At 43.7% G+C, this 9024-nt stretch overlaps 1 long non-coding RNA gene across 2 annotated transcripts in view; it reads left to right on the forward strand.

Moving 5' to 3' along the window:
- Positions 1-5764, forward strand: part of LOC103258246 — an 8866-nt gene extending 3102 nt beyond the window's left edge. The window contains exons 3-4 of one of the 2 annotated variants that reach the window (XR_504166.1): positions 2795-2962; positions 5726-5764. This is a non-coding gene — a long non-coding RNA (uncharacterized LOC103258246). Of the gene's footprint in view, positions 1-2794; positions 2963-5561; positions 5599-5725 lie in introns of those variants that run through there. The other variant, XR_504167.1, reaches the window with a different exon arrangement.
- The last annotated feature ends 3260 nt before the right edge of the window (positions 5765-9024 follow it).

The following is a 9024-nucleotide window of genomic DNA, read 5'->3' on the forward strand; positions in this document are numbered from 1 at the left end:
GGTGAGGCAGAAGGATCACCGGAGCCCAGCAGGTCGAGGCTGCGGTGCCCGGGAGCGGCCACTGCACTCCAGTCTGGGTGACAGAGTGAGACTCCAACTCAAAAAAAAAAAAAGAAAAGTATTATAAACCTATTATAGTATAGTACTATATAGCTGATTGTGTTAGTTGAGTACTTTGTTGGACTTACAAACAAACTAGCCTTACAAACAAAATTCATTCATATGTAAGGGACTTACTGTGCTACTTTTCTTGACTTTCATCCTGGGATCATTGATTTTTGGTGGAAGCAGAAGGGAAGAATGCTGATCATAGATAGCTTTAGCAGAACCAAGGAAGAACTTACTTATTTTCTTAAAGAAGACTTGTCCCAGGAATAATGGATCACATTGACTTTTTCTAATTGGTGAAATGTTTGGGAGGATCTGTATAGATATCGTCTCTATCCCGTATCATGCAGGTGGTGGTTAACATTTTGGATATACTTTGTTTAAGTTATTTGAAGAATCTACAAATTGTCAATGATGGGGAAAAAAATAACTCTGCTCTTTGACACTGCTCATGTGTCTTCTCTGTATTATTGAATTGTAAGTCATATGTATATATATTTTAATTGAGTCAGAGTATCTTTTATTGAGTCAGGCTGGGATACGGTGGCACAATTATCGGTCACAGCAGCTTTGACCTCCTGAGTTCATCCACCTCAGCCTCTTGAGTAGCTGGGGCTACAGGCACAGCCATGCACAGCTAATTTTTTTTTTTTTTTTTTTACTTCTTTGTAGAGATGAGGTCTCATTATGCTGCCCAGGCTCGTCTCAAACTTCTGGCTTTAAGCAATCCTTCCACCTCAGCCTCCCAAAGTGCTGGGATTATAGGCGTGAGTCATTGCACTCAGCCACAAATCATGTTTTAAAGCATCCTGTTCCTTGATGGTTGTGCCCTTGGCTCTTTGGCAACAGGTCTTTGATCCTAACTCTCTGGCACTTAAACTAAGGCAGAGTAAGCATGGACAGGGTATACCAGTTCATCAGGTGTTCAGAGGGTAGACGCCTGCATGTCCCCAAGCTCTTTCACCACAGGAATTATTACACACAGGAATGGGTATGTCCTCCTCTTCAGGGATGGGAAGGTGTGGTTTTATTTAAAACCAGATAGATTCATACTAATCCTTACCTATGCATCTCTCATGACAAGGGATTTTTCTGCACAACATAGTGGGCACTTGGTTGTTTGGTTGTATTGCTTTAGGGGGAAATTTTCCACACTGCTTTTCTTGTGGAAGCATGTTTCACTCCATTTCCTAAGAGGTCACTGTGTTTGCTGATTTTTATTTTATTTAAGTTTTTTTTTAATTGAGGGTAATTGGGTCTCACTATGTTGCACAGGTTGGAGTGTAGTGACTGTTCATAAGTGTGATCATTGCACACTACAACCTCAAACTCCTACCCTCAGCCTCCCAAGTAGCTGGGAATACAGGTGTGCACCAATGCACCCAACGTCACCGATTTTCAAATGTGTTCCCATGAAAATAGTGTTTTCCAGCGGTCAGTGTATCCATTCTGTTTTCAGAAGGTCCTTCTTGGGGTGAAGCAGCATACTGCTTGCTGAAGGGCTTGATCCCAGCTGGATAATCAGGGATTCACTGCTGGGAATTGTATGTTTTCAGATGACAGGAGTTCAGGCCCCATGCCCACATGCCATGGTTTGGGAAGTCCTGATAGTGACTTTCTGCTGCGATGCTAACACAGAGGTCCCGGGATTGAATTTCAGGCTCTGAGCTCTAAGATTCCTCCTGCTTCTTACCCAGGACCTTCAGCTCCACCCTGGAGCACACAGATGGATTAGGATCTAACTTGTTCCAGTTCTCATGTAAATCCTCAGTTAGGAAGCCCGAGTTAGTCATCTTTATTCTGCCAAATTCCATTCTCACTGTTTGTCCTAACCTCTGTTATAGGTTCCTGTTAGGTCACAATCCCAATGGGACCTGCAGAATGTTAGGTCAGACCTACTGGGGATGTGGGTGTCTGGTTCCTCGTTCTATCCTCTCAGTTTCCTTTCCAGAAGGAAGGATTTATAGCAGTGCTTTCTTTTCAAGCAAGTTTGGAACTTTGAAAAATGGTTCTGTTACTTATAAAAACAGCTGTGGATAGGGCCTTGGACTAGTTCAACGAGTTTTCCATTTTTCCTTAGCCACAGAAGCCACTTGTGAAAGAAAATCTCACCTGGAACCTGCATTGGTAAAGCATTCAAATATGGAACTGCTCTGGGGGGAAAGGGTTTTTGAGGGGTCACTAAGGTCCCTGTAAGGCACCTCACCTGCTCCTGGCAGAGCAGCTTGGAAAGAAGCCATCAGTTGAGGTGATTGCTTGGGCCTCTTGAAGCTGTGGTCCGGGAGTATGTTTCTAAGACACGTGCAACATAATGAGAAGTAAACCACTTTCCCACACACAGGTGTGATATAATTTGTTGGCGTGTTGTTCCTGAAGGATAGACATATGCCCAAACCATAGCTATTTAAATTACTTTGAGTGAATTAAGAACCTTGTGAATTTTGAGTTTTCACTTTTTATGGGCATGTGTAATTAATTTGAACCAAGTAAGTATGTGGTTTTTAACACTTGAACATTTTTTGTAATAGTGGATAATTTTCTTTTCAAAGACTACAGACTTTTTTGTTTATTCCTAAATTAGAAGCAAAACCCTGGGTGAAGAGTACTGACAGGACACAACCTGTCCTGCCCACGGAGACTTTGGACCCAGCCAACCTCCACCCCCACTCTGTCCTTTCTCCTTCAGGGTCCCAACCTGCAGGCTGTGCTCACCTGCTCTCCGTCTGTCCCCAGTGTGGCTGCTTGTAGCTCGGTGGCTGCTTGTAGCTTGGCAACTGCAAAGTTTTTCTCTGTGCTTGAGCTGAGGTCAGCTGCTGCAAATGCACCTGGGAGGCTGCCGATGCTGATAGGGGAGGTAAGTGGATGGGGGGGAAAGAAGGGGTGCACTTTTTTTTTGTAGATGCAGGTGGCAGCGGCTGGAGTTTCCCCAAAAAACAACCAGAGCTTGCAGCCTGCCCGTGTGCACCAGCCAGCACACTGGAGAGCATAGCTGTGTGCCCTGGTGGTGCCCGAGCTGCTTCTTGGCACTCTGCCCAGTGGGAACCAGCTTGGTGACACTAAGGCTGGAGCTTCTCTGAAGTCAAAAGACAGTGTCATTTGAATGTGCCCCTCTGAAAACTCAAATCCCCAAGCAACTGTATTAGAGGTACAGCCTTTAGGAGGTGATTAGGCCTGAGGGCTTTGCCCTCTGGATGGATCAGCATCCCAGTATAAGGACTTCAGGAAGGGAGATTAGCCTCTGTGTACTTGAGCTTTCTGCCATGTGAGGACACCTTGATCTTGAACTTTCCAGCTTCTAGAAGTTGTGAGAGATAAATTCCTGTTTTTTATAAATAACCCAGTCTCAGGTATTTTGTTATCACAGCACCAGCAGACTAGGAATAAAGGGCCAATGCCATTCTGAACGAGACAGAGAGTTCCTATCACCCTGACTGGGGTTGGATACTCCTGTAGTTGAGGATTGTTCACCTGGGACCACGAGACCCATGGGGATTCCCTCATTCATTTCTTGGGATCTATAACCCCCTGAAATGCTATGCCAGATTTTGTATCTAAATGCAAGTACCTAGAATGAGAAACCATCTCTCATCTGATTCAACAGCTGTAACTCCCCCACCCCCACCCCTACAATCTTAAGAAAGATAGATTAAACCAAAAGTTTCCAAACTTGACTGCATATTAACTCACCCAGGGAATTTTTAAAATCTAGAATCCCTGAGTGGAATCCCAGACCACATAATTCAGTGGGATGGGACCCTAGCCATTAATGTCTCAGAAGATCCGTTGCTCCAATGCACAGGAATGTGTATACACACTGGTTGCTCTTACCATGTTTTTCAGCACGATTGCTTGTCTGTCTTTTCCAGGAGGTCGTGGGCGTCATAGCATCTAGCCCAGGTCTGGCATACACTATTTATTTGCTGCACAAAGAAGGCAAAGACAGAAGGCAGGATGGGTCCTCTAATTTGCAGGCCTCTCCTTGCTGTAACTAAAATTCTCTCTGGGCTGAAGTACCCCAAACCTCATGGAAATGGCTTCATGTGTAACGCCTGAAGCTGGGGAGGAAAAGAGGTCATTGCTCCCTGATAGAACATCTATCTTTTGAATGTCTCCAGAATGCACCTCCTCATGTCACTGTGACTCAAAAATCCAGTGTTGGCATGTGGGTGAGCACCATAAGAATCATAAGCCCTATGGTTCCAACATCTATGAGCCCAGCACTGTGATAGACACTTTGTATCCCACAATAGAGCTGATCTGGCACTCACCCTGGGACTTAGTATTCTTTTGTTGAACATAAACAGTTTCCCAGAACATTAGACAAGACCCCTCTACGAGGATGGATCTAGACAAGAATAAGACCATTCCCACATCATGTCAGAAAACAGACAAAGCACGAACACTGTCCAAGTCACAAAATACCAAATACAGCAACTGTCTTGGCTAATAGAACTGGCTTTTGCTTTGTTGCCAATTTCCGCTTTAGCCTCCCTGAAGTCTGCCCTCCCTATGGATAAGATTTATGAAGATACATGTACATAGAATTATCCCAGCTTCCTGATGCTATCCAATTCAGAGCAAAGACATGCTTTGCTAAACCCCTGCCAAAGCAGCTAACATAAGCCCAAATCCTTTAATAACGTTTTCTAACACCCTCTCACTGAGATATTCCCAAGGTTTCCCATTGTTTGTGGTTTTCCTCTCTGGAGTGAGTAATAAACCCAACTTGCTTAGGTGTGTTCCTAGTGGTCTTTGGCTGGAAACTATTGACAATACACTATTTTATTTGTACATCACAACAATAGCAGAAGGAAAATATTACATCCCCTTCCCACATGAGCTGACATTCTTTTAGATCGTATAAATCTGCAAGGAGCTGCTGGGTTGTAAGCGGAGACCTGGGGTTCATGTTCGCATTGTTTTATTGAAAGCCAAGCCGGCATCTTTCTTACAAGAAGTTCAGCAGCTGGACGGTTGGCATTCCTACCCAGCTCTGCCCTCTTCTAGCTGTGTGAACTTGAGCAAGTCATTTAACATGTCTCAACTTCCTTAACTTAAAAAGGAAGGAGCAATAACCTTCCAACTTCAATATGCTTAGTGTGGAAATTATAAGAAAAACCCACAAAGCCTGCTGACCACAGAGCTATGCTTACACGCCTTCTCTCCGTGAAAATGTAAAATGTGAAGTGGGAGAGGGAGGGTGAGAAGCAGAACCGCCTCACTCTGTCCCAACCAATTCCACGCCACTTCATCTGGCTGAGTCTTGCTGATTTGTATTGAACTAGTTCAGAGGGGTCATTTTAGGTGTCAACTTGATTGGGTTAAGGGATACCCAGGTAGCTGGTAGAGCATTATTTCTGCATATAATTGTGAAGATGTTTCTGAAACAGATTGACATTTGGTTAAATACTAAACTGTGACTTTCTCCCTCTCTTTTTTTTTTTGAGTTGCAGTCTCTCTCCATCGCCCAGGCTGAAGTGCGGTGGCACACTCATGGCCACCTCATCATCGACTTGCTAGGCTCCAGTGATTTTTCCACCTCAGCCTTCCAAGTAGCCAGAACTACAGGCGTGCACTACCATGCCCAGCTAATTTTTTTTATTTTTTTTTATTGTAGAGATGAGGTCTCACCAAGTTGCCTGGGCTGGTCTATGGGCTCAGGCAATCCACTCAACTCAGCCTCCTAAAGTGCTGGGATTACTACAGGCTGAGCCACTGAGCCCAGCTGACCTTTTTCTCTTATCCAAATACTTAAGAGGTTTGGGGAGTCATGCCTGATAAGGACTCACCAGACAGGGGGTTTTATTACCCTGTTACCCCATATTAAAGCCTTTTTTCCAACCTGACTCTGGCAAACCATCACATCACAAAGAAGGAAATCAAAGTATTTTATGGCCCTGCAAAGTCATCTCTTGGGGACTCCCAGACTCCAGGCACCTTGTAAGACACTTATCTATCCTCTCTGAAGTCTGCTACATATGGGACTTCATCTACATATCAACAAACCTGGAGTCTTCTGTCCTCTTATCTCAACAAATCATCTCCTCTACTGATTTCCAAAATTCTTTAGATTGGAACTACAGATGACTAGTCAAGAAGTCTTTGAATCTACCTATTATCTGCAAATGCTTCCCCTAGCCTCCCCTGCACACCTTCCCTGACACCCTCCTCCAAGCCGCACTTGGAAATGTCCCTCCTTCCTGGACCAAACCAGTGAAAATCTCACATGTATTGATGTATGGTTTCTTGCGACTTCTACCTTCCTAAAATGTGTATTACCATGCCACTGTTCAACCACAGTGGGTACATGTTCTCTGGACTTCTGAGGATGGATACTCCCAGGCCTAGGTCCTCAAGTTTGGTTCATAATAAATCAGTGTAAAATATTTTACAGAGTTTAACATTTTTCGTCAACAAAGTCAGTGGACTGAGTAAGGAAAATCCTCCCCCTAGCAGGCACCATCCATTCAGCTGAGGCCTGGATAGAATAAGTAAGGCATGGAAGGTGAATTTGTTGTCTCTAAGATGGGACACCCATCTTCTGCCCATGGACATCAGAACTCCAGGTTCTCAGGCCTGTGGACCCAGACTGAGCCACACCAGCAGCTTCCCTGGTTCTCTGTGGCCAGCACGTTGTTGGACTTCTCAGCCTTCACGATCGAAGAAGCCAACCCCCATGATAAATCTCCTCTGATATATGTGCAGCCATGTACCACATAAGGGCACCTTGGCCAACAATGGACTGCATATACAACCATGGCCCCACCAGGTTATAATGGAGCTAAAAAGTTCCTTTTATCTAGTAATGTCTTAGCCACCATAATGTGACAGCACAACACATTACTCACGTGCCTGTGGTGATGCTGGTATAAACAAATCTACTGCACTGCCAGCAGTATAAAAGTATAGCACATAACATTATATTACTTGACAATAATAATAAACTACTATGCTACTGGTTTATGTATATACTATACTTTCTTATTATTTTAGAATGTACTCCTACTTATACAAAACAAAAGTTAAGTATAAAAGGACCTCAGGCAGGTCCTTCAGAAGTTGTTCTAGAAGAAGGCACTGCTATCACAGCTCCATGCATGTTATTGCCACTGAAGACCTTCCAGTGGGACAAGATATGGAGATGGAAGAGAGGGATATTGATGATCCTGACCCTAGGTAGGCTAGGCTAATGTATGTGTTTGTGTCTTAGTTTTTAACAAAAAAAAAATTTCTTAAGTAAAATAAATATGGAAAAAAGCTTATAGAATAAAAATATGAAGACAGAAAATATCATACAGCAACATAATGTGTTTGTGTTTTAAGCTAAGTGTTATTAGAAAGGAGCAAAAAAAGTTTTAAAAAAATTAAAAAGTATATACAGAAAAAAGTATGATAAGCTAAAGTTAATTTATTATTGAAGAAAGAAAAATTTTTTGAGTAAATTTAGTGTTGCCTAAGTGTAAACTGGATTGTTAAAGGGATGTCCACATAGGACATGACTATGGAAATCACGATGGGAAGTTAGGGGCTGCGTTCGATAAGACATGCTTGATGCCCACCAGAAGAACTTCTTTCCCAGCATGGAAGGCAATTGGTTCCCCAGGGAGATGGCATAGTACACTCACACGGGGTGGCCAGCACCTCAGAAATGAGTGGGCATGGAGAAGTCCCAGCAATGCAGAGATGGGTGATCATAGAGGCACAAAATGCCAACTAGTACTGTGCTGTCTGCCAGCAGGATAGACAGAGACTGCAGATGGTTATGGGATAGATTATTTGGGGGTAGAGCCGTGGTGCATAACTGATAGATAGGTTATATTGGTCCATTTGGTGCCTGTCGCCTTGGAAGGCTATCGACGGGTCCTGACAGAAATAGACACTCACTCTGGCCTGCATTTTGCATACCCAGGAGTAGATGCAGATTTTCAAAACACCCCTGGAGTGATACAGAGACCCACTAATGTCTGTTCATATTGCCACAGTTCCTAGAGAAGGGCACTCCCAGTTAGTAGCTGCAGGGAATTCTTGACTTCCCTATAGACTACGCCCAAAGATGTAATCCCTATTTACTTCCCTTCTTAATAATCCTACATTTGAAAAATATAGTATCAATGTAATCACAAGTCTTGTGATTTGCATAAGTTTTGCATCAATGTAATGGTGAGTCTTGAGATTTGGGTAACTTTTGTAATGCACAATAAACTTCCTTTACTCTAAATGTCACTATCTAAATGTAGAATGCAGCTGTAATGTAAGTCCTATACAATGCTCTGCTGGTCACATGGCTAACATTTAGGTACCGACAACTCTGGACTATAAAAGTGAACTGCAAGGTCTGAAGGGTGAGCAGAACCATGTTAGAAAGACCTCAAGTCCAGCTCTGCTCCCTGGATTCGAATTCAGAAGTAGACCTCTTTCTACCAGTTCCCTGACCCTTGATTTATCAGTAACAAGGGTGAGCAGCCGAGCATTACTCAGACCAACAGGACTGGAGCAGAAGATACTGTGCCACTTGGGACCACTGAGTTACATGTCTTCAGACCAAGGAGCACACTTTACAGCCCACCGTGTCCAAGAGTAGGAAAGAGATATCACACCAAATGGACACATCACACTGATCCTTAGAGCAGTAGCTGGATAGAGCATTGGTGGGACAACGGAAACATCTGATGTCTAAACCGTGAAGACACAGAGTCGGCCACGCCTTCATGAGTGTGTGTTCACACTCAAAGTGCTAGGAACCAGGAAGGGTCTCCACTCACTAGATTCCTCTGCTTTTCAGGTAGATTTGCCAGGGAGGAGTGTGGAGGATGCTAGTGTGGCTGAATATGGTAATCCAGTGACTTCCACATCCCCTCAACTTTCTTTTTTTTTTTTTTTGAGTTGGAGTCTCACTCTGTCACCCAGACTGGAGTG

This window comes from Carlito syrichta, unplaced genomic scaffold, assembly GCF_000164805.1.
Source record: "Carlito syrichta isolate Samal-C Ts95f unplaced genomic scaffold, Tarsius_syrichta-2.0.1 Scaffold302038, whole genome shotgun sequence".
NCBI lineage: Eukaryota > Metazoa > Chordata > Mammalia > Primates > Tarsiidae > Carlito > Carlito syrichta.